This window comes from Hemitrygon akajei, chromosome 17, assembly GCF_048418815.1.
Source record: "Hemitrygon akajei chromosome 17, sHemAka1.3, whole genome shotgun sequence".
In the NCBI taxonomy this organism is placed as follows: domain Eukaryota; kingdom Metazoa; phylum Chordata; class Chondrichthyes; order Myliobatiformes; family Dasyatidae; genus Hemitrygon; species Hemitrygon akajei.
In genome coordinates, this window is record NC_133140.1 from 31,115,617 (window position 1) to 31,134,411 (window position 18,795).

The window sequence follows — 18,795 nt, forward strand, 5'->3', positions numbered from 1 at the left end:
TATAGCTTTATCATTTCATTCAGGGCCACGGACAGTGAGGCAACACTTCACCTGCGAATCGGCTAGGGCAGTCTGTTGCAGCCAGAGCTACCGAAGCGGCCTCCCCTGCATTGGTGAGACTTATCGTAAACTGTGAACCACTTTTTCAAGCATCTCCAGTTCATCACAAAACGTGTGAAAGATTTTCCAGTGGCCAATTATTTTGAATCCGTCCATTCAGTTTCCGACAGGACGATTCATGTCCTCTTCTGATGCCTTCATGAGGCTACTCTCAGGGTGGGCGAGCAACACTTGGGATTAAGTCTAGGTATCCTCCAACCCGAGGACAAATGAATAGTCTTAAGCTAATGCAGAGTTCAGTTCAGTTCAGTTTAGGATGAGGTAGTTGCTGTTGTGACGCTGGAGAGAGAGAGAGTGAGAGAGCGAGCGAGATGTGAGCAGCTGCAGCAGGCAAACCTTCTGTTGTCTTGTTCCGTTGCACTGATGTGGTCATTCAGTTATGACCCCTCCGTTCTCGGCAGTACCGTTCTTCCGTGGTGGACTCGTCACTCTGGTGTGAGTGGACACACACACAAGCCCCCAACGGTCCTGCCGTCACACTGTGAGCTTTGTGCCCCATCTTCCGATTCTCCAAGCCCTCACCTTCCTGTGGGTGCACAACACTCCTACAGTGTCTCGTGGCGTGTCTGCCGATGTCACAGCAGACCCGTCTTTTAACTCCCCAGCCGGGGTACCAGCCATCCATTAACTCATTGTCCATCAAACTGGCCCCTCCCTCCTGTCTCAGCAGGCACCTGGCATCACTCTACTGTGTCAGCAGAGATCCACACAAACAGGCCAAACGTCCTTGGCGTTAAAATCAACAATTAGCGAAGAAGCCATAATACTAAATCATCCGTTTTAATCCTCGTCTCTCTCTCTCTTTCATCTGCAACAGGATGCCTCCCCCCCTCTTCATCTCTCTCTCTCGTTAGCCGCATAGATCACAGGGGGGTCAACTCCGGACCCTATCTCCAAATAGTTTTCTCATCACACATAACACTCCCACCCTTAAAAGAATTTTTACCGGGGGGGGGAGGGAAATTCAATAGTAAGGCACATTACAGAGTCTAATATAATACAGAAATAGTCATTAACTAACAGAATAACACAGATATACTTTCAAATCTAACACCTAGATAAACAATCAGCAATTACATTGTCAGTCCGCTTTACATGTTGTTTTTTAATATCAGATTCTTTTAACAACAGACTCCAACTTAATAACCATCTATTTTTATTCTTCATGTTAGTCTAAAACACCAATGGTTTGTGATCAGTATAAACTATCAATGGCTTCTGTGCCGGACAAATGTAAACCTCAAAATGCTGTAACGTCTGAATAAGTGACAGTAATTCTTTTTCTACAGTGGAATAATTTCTCTGGTGCACATTGAACGCCCGAGAGAGATAAGCCACTGGGTGTTCAATTTCGTCCTCAGCTCTCTGCAGTAGGACAGCCCCTGCAGCCTCGTCACTTGCGTCGGTTGCCAGGGAGAAGGGTTTTGAAATGTCAGGTGCTTTTAACACAGGGTGGTAACGTAGTATAATTTTCAGCCTCTCAAAGGCTTCTTGGCAAGGATTACTCCACACAAACTTTTCATTTTTTTTTCACATTGAGGTTCACTGTGAGATTGGCTGCAGACATTCGTTTAAACAGTTCCTCCACAGCCTCAATGTGCTCGTCTCACGTATCACTCCAAACCACTAAATCGTCAATGTAAGCCCCTGTGTTCTTTAACCCTTTAATCACTAAGTCAATCATTCTCTGAAATGTCCCTGGAGCGTTTTTCATTCCAAAATGCAAGACATTATACTCATATAACTCTGATGGAGTGACAAATGCTGAAATTTCTCGAGCCCTGTCAGTTAAAGGAACACACCAGTATCCTTTTAGAAAGTCAATCTTGGTGATTTATCTAGCCTTACCCACTTTATCAATGCAATCATCCACCCTTGGGATAGGTAAGCACCAGTCTTTGTGATGGCATGCACCTTCCTGTGATCTGTACAAAACCTTACACTACCATCAGGCTTCGGGACAACCACGCATGGAGATGCTCACGCTGAGGAAGATTCCTGGATAATACCTACCTGTTCAGTATACCACTAATTGCAGGCGATCATTCTTGATATCAAATTTCCACTGACACCGTCTGGCTCCCTTTACTAAACCTATTTGGTGTTCTTGTGATCAGGTGGCTAGTTCCCCCTGGCTCCCATGTCATCTGCCTTTCTATGCAAGTCTGTCATACGGGAGCTTGCTAAAGTCAATGAAGGACAAGTCCAGTTGCTGCACTCAGCAATTTTCTTCATCACCACTTCAAAACAACTCGATCACTTTTTTAGATGAGATTCCACATGACAAATCTATGCTACGGACACTATTTCAACTTTTGTCTTTCCAAATTGTGATAGATTCTCTCTCTCCAATCCACTCCAGTATGCCTCCACGGACCGATGTTGGGATCACCACCTTCAATTCACCTTTTGCCCTTGCAGATCTTCTTAAATAAACGCACATTTGCCACTCTCTAGTGCTGCGGTAACACAATCCTAGTTAAAGATGATGCTGACATTTTTGCAATAGGCCTTACAATTTCTCCTGTAGCTTCTCACAATGTCAAAAGATACACTTGATCAGGTGCCGGATGTTCATAAAACGGACTGTGTATACACCGTGAGCACCCCGTTCCCCCCACGCCTCCATTTTTCTCGTGTGAATCTGTTAAAATAATAATGTGTTTTTCCCCTAAATCCCTTAGCTTCCCGGATTTTCACCACAGTGATGGGAAATAATAATTTACAACTCCGTCATCGTTATTTTTCAGTCGCTATTTCCTCATTTCCTCTTACGTTATATTCAGAAGTTGTAAAATGCTACCTTTGTACTCTCATGATTTCCGGCAGGTGAACTATAATACAGCTCATATTTCTGTCGGGAATTGCTTGAACCCATTTCCTATAGATGATGCAGGTCTCCTTTCACCGAAACAGTATCTCATTATCCTTGTGATCCTGGAATCTCTAATCCTGTTTGTCTTCCCATTCTCTTTACCAGTATCACTCATGCATATTAGCGGCAGTTGATAGCGGGTATCGCCTTGAAGTAAGAGAAGAAAAAAATAAAGGAGATTACGAACAATTATATTACGTCGAGAGTGGAAGGCGGCTTGGCAGTGCTACATCAATGTGTTGATTGGTTCACAACAGTTAACGGATATTCAAACATGCCCATGAGGAGGCAAAAAAAAAAAACCGATGTAGACCACCTCTGATCAGATAGAATTTTTATTGATACAGACATCATTGTTCGAAAGACATTTTCCTGTGCTGTACTAGAAACACTTAACGGTTAAGAATCTATAACGAGCTATGACTTTTATCATTTAGAAGTTAGGGGAACTCTGCAAGTAACACGTTACCCGCCCCTATCTCCTTATTGTGGCTTCTTCCCCCTTCCTTTGCAGTCCTGAAGGAGGATTTTACCCCGAATCATGGACTTTTTATTTCTCATCAATGATGCTGAGCCCCGCTAGTGTTTCTCTGTATTCTTCGGGATTTCCTGTATCTGCAGCATTTCCTATACTCAAGGCATCGACGTAGCCTTAACCATGTGACTACATAAATAATGATCACTTGATTATTACATCCAATGAATTTCTATCTTTCAGACAGACCACTCTCATTTGCAATGTCGGTGGATGCAAACGTTTGGTGCGTGGTCCTTCTCGTCGCGTTTTGGCCAGGTACGCTTAAATTTTTGTGCAGAAAACTACGAAACAAATATGTTATAACATTATACCTTTGCTGCACGCAGCAAATTTAGCTATAGAAAATATCCATTTTGCTGCCTATTTTTGTCTGTTGATTATTTGTACAGTGAATGCAACTGTTTTCATCATTTTCACTTATGCGTTGTCAGCCACAAAAGGAACTTCGGCCAAAGTGGAACAATTCCCTCCAACCTTAAAAGTCTCAATCGGTGGCAAAGGATCCATGTTCTGCAAATTTCCAATATTACAAGACAGTGTTGAAGTTTCATGGTGGAAGGAGGGTCAGAAGACAGTTTTAGAACCAGGCAGCAGGAATCAGTTCAATGTAAAGAAAGGCAGTGGCACATTTACCCTCCTGAATGTGACATACACAGACGTCGGCATGTATTACTGTCAAGTCAAAAGTCAACAACAAATATTGGGAAATGGAAGTGGCTCTCAGCTTATTGTGTTAAGTAAGTGTCTTTATTCCTGGAAGTGGAGAATTCTCATCTCTTTGTATTTTAGGAAAAGCTAGTATTGCGGTAATGTTGTGAAATGGTATTGGTGGTTTAGAATTTGTGCCACTAATTTGCTGTACATCTTTAAGAGAAAGGAAAAGATCATTATAGATCTTTTCGGATTGTTTTGTTTATTATTTCGATGTGATTCTGGAGATTAACTTTTGCTCCAATTTTGTTTAGACCGTTGATATTTCCAACCATATTTTTGTTATGCCTATATTCCTACACAACGTCCCACCGTGTCCTCGACTTGACCTATTCCTCAAACAGCCCCAACAACTTTATCAATCAAATGCTTTTAACAGCGGATGAACTGAACCACCTAATTTTTAGACGTCAAATTTGATTCGGGTTCACTAGGGAGCTGTAGACAGATTGTGTTGAAGGACAAATCACAAGCCATCTAATTCAAAGCGAAGCATTTCCAAGGTTAAACGACATCCACCCGTTCTTCAGCCTGTTTTAATAATACCACGTCACAACGAATTTCACCGATTTAGACCCTGCAGTTACTGAAACGCATAGCTACAAATATTTATAAGTAATTAATAAACATCGTTCACTCTGCCAAACTCTCGATGAACTTCTGGGGAACGAGGAATATCGAAACACCGTAATCAACAATTCAGTAAATTCACAGATGAATATATTCACCTTCCATCTAAAGCCCAAAGGCAAACAAAGCCACTTCATTAATGTCAATTACGGGACATATGCGTAAAACCTATACAGTAAAAAACACATCTTGTTACGTGTGCTGCTCCACAGTGCCGATCCCATTAAAACCAGCGTAGATATGCTGATTCACTGCCTCTCATTTTGCACTCATACAAAATTGACCTTGTAAGAGCAGAGTTAGGGACAATGGCCAGTTTAAAGAAGAAATAAAGTCAATCCTAGCACGCGCTAAGTCTGCTGCGTTTATTCCGAACAGGCATGCGTTCCACACCTGTCACCAGCACATCTGTTTTGTCATGCTTACCTGCCCCCTGAAACAATTTAAAAAAATGACAAACTGAGTCGATTTTAAACGGCCGCATTGATAACAATTGAGAATGGTAGCGCGAGACGGAGAGTATGTGCGATCAAATTCTAGCTAAATATTCTACGTCCGTTTTATTCTTTTGTAGCTCCGCCAACTCCGCTGAAAATCATTCATGTTCAAGAAACATCATCTAAACCCCGGAAACTCATGTGTAAAACTGCAGCATTTTATCCGAAAAAAATAAACATCTATTGGCGAAGAAATAATATGGAAATTCCGACCAAAATAGAAACGTCAATAAATGAGACTTCAGAAGGATTTTATGAGGCTTCCAGTACTTTGGAGTATGCGCAGCCTGCTCAGGGCAAAGTGGTTTACACCTGCCTGGTATCTCATGAAACGCTAGAAATTCCTGCCACTTTCAGCTATGTTATTGAACAAGGTAAGACCGGAACCATTTAAAGCAAGCTCCAACCTGAATGAGAATATGCCTGGAGAGCTGTACAAACACAAGAAAGAATATATGAAATCTCATTTCTTTTTCCAACTGTGGTTGTGGATAGGGTTTTTTTTTTTAAATAAGTAGCATGGGGGTTGGTTCAGCAGATTGGAGAAGTATCGATAAAGTAAAAGAGAAAAGTGTAGATAAAGATAAAGTAAAAGCAAAAGTTGGAAAAAGAAAATAGTAAGGGTGGAATGCAGAAAATCCAGATAATACGGAAGGATAGGCAGGAAGGGAAGGGAGATGGGGAAGCGTTTTCAATTAAAGATGAGATCAGTGAGAGACGATATAAAATCTCAGGAACAAAATGCTGAATCCATCTGGGTAGAGATTAGGAATAGTAAAGCAATAAAAGGAAGGAAAGATCAATTATGAATTTACAGAAGTCTTTCGATAAGGTTGCACATAAAAGACCTATCCATAAGATAAGAATGCATAGAGTTGCGGGTGATATATGAACATGGATGGAGAAATGTCTAGCAAATAAAAAGCAGACAGTTGGGATACATGTGTGTTCCTCTGGTTGGCAATCAGTGGTGTACCTAAGTTTACCGATAATACTAAATTGAGTGGACAAACAAACTGTGCAGAGAATATAGATAGTCTGCAGAGAGATATAGATATGTTAAGTGAGTGGGCAAGAGTCTGGCAGATGGAGTATAATGTTGATAAATGCGTGGTCATCTATTTTGGAAAGAAAAATAAAGATCAAATTATTATTTAAATGGTTGCAGCATACTTCTGTGCTGGGAGTACTTGCGCATGAATCGTAAAAGGTTGGATTGGTATTGCAGTAGGGTATCTAGAAGGTAAATGGTTTGATGCTCTTCATTGCTAGAGGGACTGAATTTAAGAGCAAGGAAGTTACGCTGCAAAAGGATAGGGTACTAATGAGGCCATATCTAAAGTACTGCGCGCAGTTCTGGTTTTCTTACTTGAGGAGGTATAGACTGGTGACGGTGCAGAGGACGTTCACCAGGTTGATTCCAGAGATGAGATGGTTAAACTATGTGGAGAGATTCAGTCGCCTGGGTCTGTACCGCTGGAATTCAGAAGGAGGAAAGGAAATCTTATAGAAACATATAAAATTATAAAAGGGTTAGATAGGTTCGAGCCAGGAAAGTTGTTTCCACTGAAGGGTGAGACTAACACTAGGGAATTCGCCTCTAGATTCGGGGGAGTAACTTTAGTATGGAAATTAGGAAGAACTACTTTTCCCAAAGAGTAGTGAAATCACTGCCCACAAGGTTGGATATATTTTTGCATGGCTGGGGAATTCAGCATTATAGGGAAAGACAGGCAGATGGAGATGAGTCCGTCGTCGGATCAGCCATGATGTCATAGGCTCGATGGGTCAGATGGCCTACTGCTGTTCCTATTACTTATGTTCTTACCAAATTCCGGAATTTATGCATAGCCTATTACATTGCAAACATTCCGATATATTTCAAAACAAAAAGAAAAAAAAATTATCTGAGATGCCAAAACAGGTATTTCGACAGATGTCAGGTGCATGGTCGATGAAGTAGATTTTATCATTACTTTTTTTCAGGAGGAAATGTGAAGAATGGTTGGGTCGTAGGTGGAGTTCTACATATCACCGGGAATATGATTTTCTGGTTGTATAGTGGTGTTCTGCAGGGCTTTGTATTGGAACTACTTCTTTTCCCTTTATATATCAATTATTTTGATGACTGAATTCATCGCTTTGTAGCAATGGTTTCAATACTCCAGCAGAATTACTGAAATAACGACCTCTGGTAATAGCATGGATATTTATTCTGGAGTACAATGCAATTCCATTTATTTCCCTATGAGTCCAATCCAGCTCTATTTTCCTGCAGATTGATAATTTTTTGAGAATGCCAAAAATTTAACCAATAAATGTTGTGACCGGAAGTTCTCTTTATCATGGTCATCACTTTTAATTTTACATTATATTAGTGCTAAAGAAAGCACATGACATGGATGTGATATGATATCAAATGCAATTCAGTTCCATTATTCTCTCTATCCAATTGACCATTGCATTCGTTTGTGGAAAGTCGATCATTTTCTTTCGTGCACTTTGCAGTTAATCTTTAACCATTTGCTAGAAAAAAAACAAAATTTACAGATAGAAGATCGTGAAGGAATGCGTATTTAACAACTTAGGGTAAAATATCTTTAGATGCTGGAATTCCAAGCAACACACACAAAATGCTGGAGGATCTCAGCAGGTCAGGCAACACCAGTCCTGCCAAATGTCTCACCCAAAATCGTCGACTGCTTTTCTCCACAGATGCTGCTTGGCCTGCTGAGTTCCTCTGGTATTAAAATGCTCTATTTTCTTTTCTCATGGTCACTATAAATGTATATATGCTTCACAGTTTCTTCTTTTTTTTTACATGATCTAGAAGACAACAATAAATCCCTGATTCTTGGATTCGCTTTGGGCGGACTGGCAATTGTAATTTTAATTATAATTTTGATAAGAAGAGGAGTGAAGAGGAAACGTGGTAAGAACATGAATGATTTGATATCAAGATTTCCGATGTATTATCCGATTCACATTCGACAATACTAATTATAAATAACAAGCTAATTATGCATTCCCTTTCAATTTATACAATCACCCCTTGTACCTACGATTTTCACTCTCCTGGGGTTTTCAGGCTGTGACTTCCTGCGGCGATTTTACACAAGTAATAATAATCTTACTGTTATAGCTTGTTCTTTTGAGATATAACATGACTGATGTTGTGCTACCGCCACTCTACTCTTGCAATCAAAATCTAGATCCACCACATTCATGAAAGGTCATGCACAACACGTTTCATGCCCACAATGTGCATCTCTACTACTTTGAATAGCTGTCAGGAGTTTCAACATTCGACAACAAATTTGATTGCAATCCAATTCGCAACTTCAAATTTTCTAACATTACTGCTATTCTTTAAGGTGTTGTTTTTTTTTTAAACTACATTAGGTATTAATAGAATCTCTGAGGAAGCAAGTCAGAGTGGAGAACCGGTAAGTGAAACAACTTTTCTTTTTGCTTTTGAGAGGAGTATATTACAAACATGGAAACCCTACATCACAATACATGCCCTTTGGCCCACAAAGCTGTGCCGAACATATCATTACCTTAGAAATTACCTAAGGTAATCCATAACACTCCACTTTCCTGAGATCCGGGTAGGTATCCAGGAGTTTATCTATCCAGGAGTTTAAAACACTCTATAGTATCCGCCTCCGCCACCATCGCTGGCGGCCCATTCCACGCACTCAACACTCTGCGTAAAACAACCAGCACCTGACAGCTCCTCTGTACCTACTTCCAAGCACCTTAAAACCGTGCCCTCTCGTGCTAGCCATTTCAGCCGGGGGGGGGGGGGGGGGGCGGGGGACCTCTGACTATCCACATGATCAATGCCGCTCATCATCTTATACACCTCTATCAAGTTACCTCTCATCCTCCTAGATCTAAAGAAAAAATGCCGATTTCACTCAGCCTATTCTCATATGGCATGCTCCCCAATCCACGCAATACGTTTGTAAGTCTCCTGTGCACCCTTTCTATGGTTTCCACACCCTTCACATAATGAGGTGACAAGAACTGAGCAGTGAACTCCAAGTGGGGTCTGGCAAGGGTCCTGTATAGCTGCAACATTACCTCCTGGCTCCTAAACTCAATCCCACGATTGATGAAGGCCAATGCCTCGTATGCTTTCTTAACCACAGCGTCAACCTGCGCAATGGCTTTGAGTGTCCTATGGACACGGACCCCAAGGTGACTCTGATCCTCCACACTGATAAGAGTCTTACCATTAATATTCTATTCTGTCATCACATTTGATCTACCAAAATGAACTCCAGCTGCCACTTCTCAGCACAGTTTTGCATCCTATCAATGTCCCGCTGTAACCTGTGACAGCCATCCACACTATCCATAACACCTCCAAGCTTTGTGTCATCGGCATATTTACTAACCCATCCCTCCACTTCTTCATCCAGATCATTTATAAAAATCAGGAAGAGTAGGGATCCCACAACAATTCCCTAACGCACACCACGGGTCACCGACCCCTATGCACAATATGACACGTCCTCAATTACTCTTTGCCTTCTGTGGGCTAGCCAGTTCTCAATCCACAAAGCAATGTCCGCTTGGATCCCGTGCCTCTTTAAATGCTCAATAAGCCTTGCATGGGGTACGTTGTCAAATGCCTTGCTGAAATCCATATACATTACATTTACTGCTCTACTTTCATCAATGTGTTTAATCGCACCCCCCAAAAAAAAATTTAAATCAGTTTCGTAAGGCATGACCTGCCTTTGACAAAGCCATGCTGACTATTCTTAATCCTATTTTGCCTCTCCAAATGTTCATAAATCCTGCATCTCAGGATCTTCTCCATCAACCTACCAACCACTGACGTAAGAGTCACTGGGCTATAATTTCCTGGGCCATCTCTACTCCCTTTCTTGAATAACGGAACAACACCCGCAACCCTCCAGTCCTCCAGAAGCTCTCCCGTCCCCAGTGATGATGCAAAGATCATCGCCAGAGGCTCAGTAAAATCCTCCTTTGTCTCCAACTGAGCCTGGGGTGCATCTCGTCCGGTCCTGGTGACTTATCCAACCTAATGCTTTCCCAAAGCTCCAGCACATCCTCTTATGTAATATCTACATGCTCATGCTTTTCAGTCCGCTATAAGTCATCCCAACAATCGCCAAGTTCCTTTTCCGTAGTGAATACTGAAGCAAAGTAATTTATAAGTACCTCTGCTAACTCCTGCGGTTCCATAAACACTTCCCCCGTCACACTTGTTTCGTCCTATTTCCTCACATCTTATCCTATTGCTCTTCACATACTTATTGGTGGAGGAATATTATGATCAATTACGACCTAAGCAAGGATATGTCTGCGTGTGCATAAGAACTGGTGACAAACTGACCGGCAAAACGCTCCTTCAATATTCCGTAAGGTTGGAGGACTACAAAGGTGACAGTTGTCCCTTCGTAAACTGTTGGGGAAAGTAGGAAAAAGGAAATAACTGCGGAAGGGAAAATATGACGAGAGATGGGAAACTCATCCTACTCGTATAATAGCTTTTAAATACTGCTTGAAGTTCAATTTCAATCTTAAAAGTTCATAGGGACTTTCAGCACTAGAGAAAACACATTTCGTATCGTTTCTGAAATAATATACATCGCAATAACATTAACTGGGGTTAGAATGTTATTGCGCCGCATGTTTACTCAATTGCGGTTACGTTTTCATACTCATTTTCTCTTTATGGAATGGGAATTGCATTAGACTCGCCATAGTGTTAACTACCACTTTGTAATAGGCTGGACAAGCCCCAGTTGAACATGCCCTTGCCTATGCTACACTAACCGTGAGAAAAATCAAAATAATTCACAAGGTCAGACATCAGGATAAACATGTTGTGTATGCAAAGGTAAAGCCAAACGTTTGGGGGCGGGGGAGATGCAAAATCGCATTGTTTTTTGAAGAAATAATTACAATTCATGTCTTAAACGATAAAAACGCCTGGGTCCAATTTTGGTGGTTGATGGCGGTCATCTGTCTCGAAGGACAATGTCTGATGATCATCATCATCACAAGCCAGTGCGAAATGTATGGAGATCCTAAGATGTCCATTCCTGAAAATCCCCCTCTCGGCCTCACCAGTGCACTCTAAAGGAAAGCTTATAAAGCAATACATTTGTCAACAGCTTGGCTGCAGGAGCTACCGGAATGATGTTCAATATCTTCCAGCCGCATTGGGAGCTCCATCCCGGATTTGTTGCCTGAGTTTAGTCCCGTGGCTTCCGTCTCTCCCGAGGCTGCCCCAATGGGAGTATTTACCCATAGCTGGGGATCTTGTTCATGAACACCAGGGCGTGTACATACACCGGTGGGCCTGGGTGCTACATGTTCAGCGGTCAGACCACCTCCCCGTCCTCTGTAAGCAGCCCGAGATCTCAAGCAGTTTAGTTTCCGTGTAAAATAATATTTTATACAATAATGCAAAACATGGCAACGAAACCAGTGAAGAACAAAGAAACAGCGGTTTCTCTTTTGACTTTTCAGTACAAACTGTTTTAAATGGCTGTACTCTGAAAATGAAAATTATTACATGCATTATAATTATATCTTAAAATCTATCGCTTCGCTTTTTTGTTGGACAATTGATAAAGACTCGATATTGAATTACTTCCACAGACTCGACGTGGCGCAGATGAAACGTTGACACATGCCGTTCTGCAGCTTCCCAACAATAAAATATCGGCACTTAAGCACGACAACGAGGATTCAGTGTACGCAAATGTAAGGTTTTCACAAGAAACGAGAAGCTGAAAATCGAAAAAGGGTTCGGTTCTGAGGACTGTGAACGAATGCATGTCTCCCGGGCTGTTTCTCCTTATCTACTGCAGGGAAACTAAAGAGCGACGGCTGAAATAATACTGAAAGATAAGAATAAGAAGAGTGGACGTTGTGACAGACGAGCGAAATTTTATTCTGCCCCTACCAATATACATTTTTACAATTTCAAAAGAACGTCAGAGATATCAGTTTAAATTGAATCAAAAGTCTGCTCTAGTTCATATACGTCAGATTGCAGAACAACAACATCGCTGACGATATAACATCACGATATCGTAATGTCTTCTCGCGAGAAGTTCAAGTTCAAATTAAACTTCAATTGAGTTGAAACAACCGCCTGTGAGCGCAGTAGCTGAAACAGGTTGCGAAAATCAGCAGAAATAACTGAAAAATACGCTTGTATTGTGAGTTATCCAAATATTTAGTAACATGACTATTACTTCAATGAATTCTCTACTCTCCTAATTATATTTTGAGAAAATTCATTTTAAATAAGGAAAGAAACGGTCATTCTTCTGTGGGATAAAACAGACTCTTGCCGTTCAAACTCTATATGAATCAAAAAAGGGAAATATTCAAGAACGCTGAAATAAACTTCGTGTAAAGCGGTAGGAATCTAAAATTGAAATTTGATGTGTACATCACTAATTTATTTTGCGATCGTTTGATTCAATTGGTTACTGTACATTCGATTTTGATATTACCTCCACAATCTAAAAATGGAGCTGACAAACTGACTTGCGCAGCTCTGTAACCTCACAATCACATGAATACATCAGCATCCAAACTTAAAAGCAAACATACATTGAGCGCAGATGTACAGTAAACACATCAAGGAAGCTGTGTAGCTCTGAATCCAGTTGTAGTTCAGAGCTGTAGACCACCAATGAGTGCAGACCCGAGGCATTGCTTCGTTTCATTCCCTACATCCAGACACAAAAATGACAATCGATATCATATATATGAGTTGGGAAGAGAAGAGGTCATTTTCGTCTTGACATTTCTCCGATTCATTCAGCAAAATTGTACTTAAAAAAAGTAAGAAACATATGAATCGGGATCCGCCATTCCGCCTCTCTCTGCTGCCAGGCCATTTAATGTGATAATGTCTGATGTGCTCAGTCATAATCTCCTCTTCTGCTCCATCGCACATTTCTCAGTCATTTCTAGAAAAATGAACTATTTTCCATTAAATATGCCCCAATAATTTACCTCAATATTCCTCAGACGATGAAAAAAAACAACATTCAGAGATTCGCCGCCATTGGCGAGACAAACTTCTTTTTTAAATGCACCTCCTTCGCACATTTATTTATTATCTTCCCTCTACACTGTAACCCCGAGTCTCGATATTAAAACGTTGACCATTCTGTTGCTTTCACACTCATTGTAGAGCCCAATGAATTGGTTTGTAAGCTTCGTTTCATTTCAGGCCAAATAATTCGGTGGTTTGATGATAATATACTTGGAAAACAACAAATAATGATTTTGGCATCTCGTAAACATTCACTGAATTGTGATCCAACCAACAGAGAAACCGATAAATAGGAGTATTGAATTCAGTGGTAATGTTTCATGTTAATGCAGTGTGTAACTTAAGTAAAATGGCAGCAAATACAATTAGTTCCTCGTGAGGAAAAATTTAATTCTTCTGTTGCGTTCGGCTGAGAAGACAGCATTTGCCTATCCTGTTGGCTAAGACTTCCGGTAACTCTACGTCAATATAGGAACAGTGATATATTTACAAATTTGAATGCATAATGTAATGCAGGAGGTAGGGCAATGGATCGCTACTGGCCTTCATTGAAATGTTAAAAGTTTCAGGTTTTATAGACATCGAGAAAGAAGTGATTTGTCGCTGCATTAAACTTTATGAATGTAATACAAAGAGGTTTGCTTTGTTTATTCATTGGCTACGTTTTTCTGAATGACCCCTTTTGTAATCCACCGAAAATGTCACATCCTTCTCTGGACGAGTACTTTATCTAAGTGTCAATATGAAAATTATGTTTTTTTTCGGAGAGGGGGAATTCGCGTCTGTAAAGATCACAATGGGAAGTCTTTGTACATCAATATTTAACCTTGACGTGATTCAAAGCTCTTTGTAGCTCTCTATGAGGTCTTTATATACTTGCCCCCACTGTTCCCATTAATCTGTGCGGATATGCAGCCGCGCAGTAACTGAAGTGCTCCTGCGCACATAGCCTTTGCTGTCACGTAGCTCGAATTTTCTTTTAGATAATATTAATCTAATTTTGAAATTATGCTAATATGATTATGAAGTCTATGTTAATGCATTTGTGAAATACCATATCATTGTGTGCTAATGAATATGAACCATAATTTTTCTGCATAATGAACGTAGGACAACTGTAATATGAAACACTTTAGAGCTTCAACGTTCTTACATTATCAGTGTTGCAAGTTACAGCACTGGTACATATTGTCACAACAAACACAGAATGGAAATCGGTAGCTCATTGATAATAAACTGCCAGACCGTGCATAATCTTCTGCGAGGCCGTGTAAAAATCTCCTGCTCAGAGCAATGGTTAGTCCACGCTGCTGCAAAATTAGAGGGGGCTTTGCTTCGTATCCCGATGACAAACAACCAGGCTAATCAAAGTTTTCGGCTCGAAAAGGCAACAGTTCATTCCTTTTCATTACTACTGTGAGTCCTGCTAAGTTCCTGAAGGATTTTGTATTTATTACTCTGGATTTTAGCATCTCCAGAAACTCCTGTGTTTATGATTTACTGGGCCACTGGAACAGACAGGAAAAATACTGTATACGGAAGCGTTGAGGTACAGAGGAACCTTAGGGGACACATGGATAGTCTCCTGAAAATACGATACTCAGATTATTAGATAAGAGGACCTTTGGCCAACTTGCCCTCTTGACAGTGTATTAACGAGTGTTGGGACATCATGTTGCAGCGTTAGCCATTGGTTAGGCCGCACTTGGAGGGTTGCGTGTTCTTCTGGTCACCATAAGATAGAATGCACGTGGCAGAGTTAGAAAGATTGCAGTAGAAATACACCGGGGCATTGGCCTTGAAAGGGAGACTGTAGTGGCATGGAGGGATTGTATAGAAAAGGGTTTTTGACTCTGGAGTATAGCAGACTGGAGGATAACATGAAATTTGGATAAACATTGCTACCGACATTAATATTATGGATTCTCACAGTCAATTTCCCAAGCCTGGGGAGCTAAAGTTAGAGGACATCGTTCTGAATTGAGAGAAGAAATATTTAAAGGAGAACTCTGTATGGCAGGGTTTTCACACAGAGGAGGTTAGATGTATAAAACATGTTGCCAGAGGAAGTGATAGATGAACGGAAAATAACAGTTGTATAAATATATCGTTCCGAATGTTCGAGACGGGCCTCTTACGTGCTGTACACCACGATTCAATTTCTTCTTTTAGCTAAAGATCTGCAACAAAGTTTACACGCAGGCCAACAGGAAGCTATAAATAGCAGAACATAGAAATGCACGAATGAACCTAATGATATTACGGGAAGTCTTTGTGGGTAAAGTTTTTTATAGCTCAAAAATCGATTTGCAGACTTGTTTATTTTTAATTTGAACGCTTAGGTTACACACAATGGCTCAAAGTTAAGATGAGTGATTTCGAACCCTCTTTGTCCCAACTAAACGTTTCTCATGTTGTTCTGCAATGTCCGTGTTTCGATTCTACGGCTTGAACATTCTGCAAAGGGAACAATGTGAAGCGTTATCACAACATTAGATAAAATCTAATACAATTGCGGAACCAGTTATACTTCACAGTAGTACAGAAAAACTCATAACAATATCAATGTCAAGAAAAACATTTTGTTTATCCAGTGGTCTAAGCGTCCGGTGGCATCAATGGAGAGGAATGAACAGTTGACTTTTCGAGTCGAGAACCTTGACTAGCCCGTCATGAGAGAATACATGGAAAAGGATTGAGAATTACTTTCATTTGATTCAGAAAATAATGGAATCTAGTGGGAATTTTGTCAACGTTTTTCTATATGTCTTAACATACTCTTAAAAAAAAGAGTGGTCGTCCTATGAAGAACGTTTTTTTTATTTGCGTGATGAATTACAATACCGAGGTAGATTCTAGATTAACTTTCCGCTGTAGATGACTATGAAGTGTTGTCAAACTTGTGCTGAGTTGAACAGATCTCTGGGTGAAGAGAGAATTTGGTTTCGAATCTGAAATGTAAACCTAAATGGAAGGAAAATATCCCTGTCAGGCCAAGGCAACATGAAAATGTCAAGGGATATAATTTATCACCGCTATTCAGGGCCCCAAACAGTCCGCCTGGTGAGGCAACACTTTCATTTCCGAATCTTTTATGTTTATCTACTCTGTCCTGTACTTCCGATGCCACCTCCTCTACGTTGGTGCGACCCAATATAAATTAGAGGACCACTTTTTCAGGCACCATCCACATAAAGTGGAAATTCCGGTGGCCAGTCATTGTCCTTCCTATCTCCATTCTCGTCACAGCATTTTGGTCCTCGGATTCTTCTTCTTCCTCTTCCACCATGAGGCTACTCTGAGGGTGGAGGATCAACGCTTCATTTTTAGTCTGGGTACCCTCCAACCTGATGGCATGAACATCGATTTCTCCTTTCATTAATTTTTCTGTCTCCCTTCCGTCTTCCTGAGTTCCACACTCTAGCCTCCTACCTCTTCTACTCACCAAAGGAGGCGATGTGTATAGTACAACAGAACATCCCAGACGCTGCACTCACTACTTCAACTGTTGTGTCAAGTGAGACAAATACCTTCTTTACCTTTCTCTCTACGTCCATCGCCACTTGTCCTCGGTCACTGTGTTCTACTTCAACCACCAGGGCAATTTACTGTGTAATTTCAGCTTTATTTTATCCAACCAAATTGCAACATTTCGCCATTGTCCAGGTTAAATTATATCTGCACTTGAAGGACGACTTTGCCAGTTCATTTTCTTGGTTAGCTTTCACTTTCTATTGTATCAGCAATTTCATTGCCTTCCCGAAGTTATTAATGATGTTAACAATATTATCCTCTTAAGTGTTTCAGAACTACATGACAAAGAGTACTGAGACCTGAACTGCCCTCTTCAGTACATCAGTAGTTGGAGGCCTTCATTCTTGAATAGCAATTCTCCACTATCACCTTCTTATGTTATATAAACCCAATTCGGTGCCCTCGTGTTCATCGGCTGGCTAACCCTGATTCCCATGCAGTCTGGCTTTCTATATTAGTCTGCCATACTGGACGTTGCGAATCTCAATGAAGGTATAGTCTTCTGCCCTGCCCTCAGCAAATCTCTTCCTCACATCTCAAAACAGCTCAATGAAATATGTGAGATAAGGTTCCCCGTGAAAAATCCATTCCGGCTGTTACCTTTTTAGTCCTTGCCTTTCTAAATTCTGAGAGAATGTCTACATCAGAATCCACTCCATTGTCTTCCCAGCAGCGAAGTCAGTTTTGCTACCCGTAACGCTCAGCTTATCCTTGCAGGCCTTTTAAATAAACGCACATTATCCACACTTCTGTGTTCCGTTGCCCCAATTATAGTAAAAGACGGTGTTCATATCTCTGCAATTGCCATTATATTCCCTTTCCTAACTTCCTCTAATGTCGACCGATACACTTGATCAGGCTCATCAAACATGCTGTGTTGTTAGATCTCTAGAACCCACCTCCCATCCCGCCCATCCTCCGCCCCATCACCACCCTCCCCTTTCCTCATGTGGATGTTTGAAATCATTTGAATTAATTACCTTAATTTCTTCGCTGCCATGATTTTCACCACAGTTACACAGAGCAGAAATAATAACCTTCAGCTCAGACATCGCCATGAGCTCCACACATAGATGATCACGCTGTTACTTCAGAGTAGCTATTTCATCTTTTCCCTTTAATATATCATTGCAAGATATTTCATGCCATCTTTGTGATGTCATGATTTCGCTCGAGTGTACCACAATATCTCATATAGTTCTGAAGGGGCTCACTGGAACTCGTTCCCTACAAATGATACAGGACTCTTTCTCCTGACCAGTGTCTTGATACGCTCGTCAACCGAGATTCAATAATAATGTTAGCCTTGTTATTCTGTCTGTCAGTATAGCTCGTGTATATTAGTGCTAGTAACTGGAGGGCGTAGCCTCGAAATAAAAGATATCTATCATCAGGGGAAGTATAGGAGAATGCAGCCGAGCCTTTCCTTCATCTGGAAGACATTTTCTGAGGTTATTGTGGTCTCTGCTGGTCTGGGTTCCATCCATAGACCAATGGGCTAATGGAAAGGTTCAACCAGGACGTTGAGAGAACACTCAGAAGTCGCGCCTCCGGAATCCCGACCAACTGTCGTTACAACTCGATCTGGGAGGTGACGGGGGGGGGGGGGGGTCGTTGGTGGAGTTTGATCTTAACACAGTTCAACATTCGTCTTTCGGAATGTCCGCTTTCCAATGGCGATTTGGATGTCGTCCGCCGCTGTCCCTGGAACAAGAAGCGAATGAGGGGCTCCATCAGCGGAACAACTGGTCTAGAGATACCGCCAGAAATGGTTTAAGGCAAGAGAAGCGTCTTTGGCCAATTGGCGGCCACAACAAGACCAGGC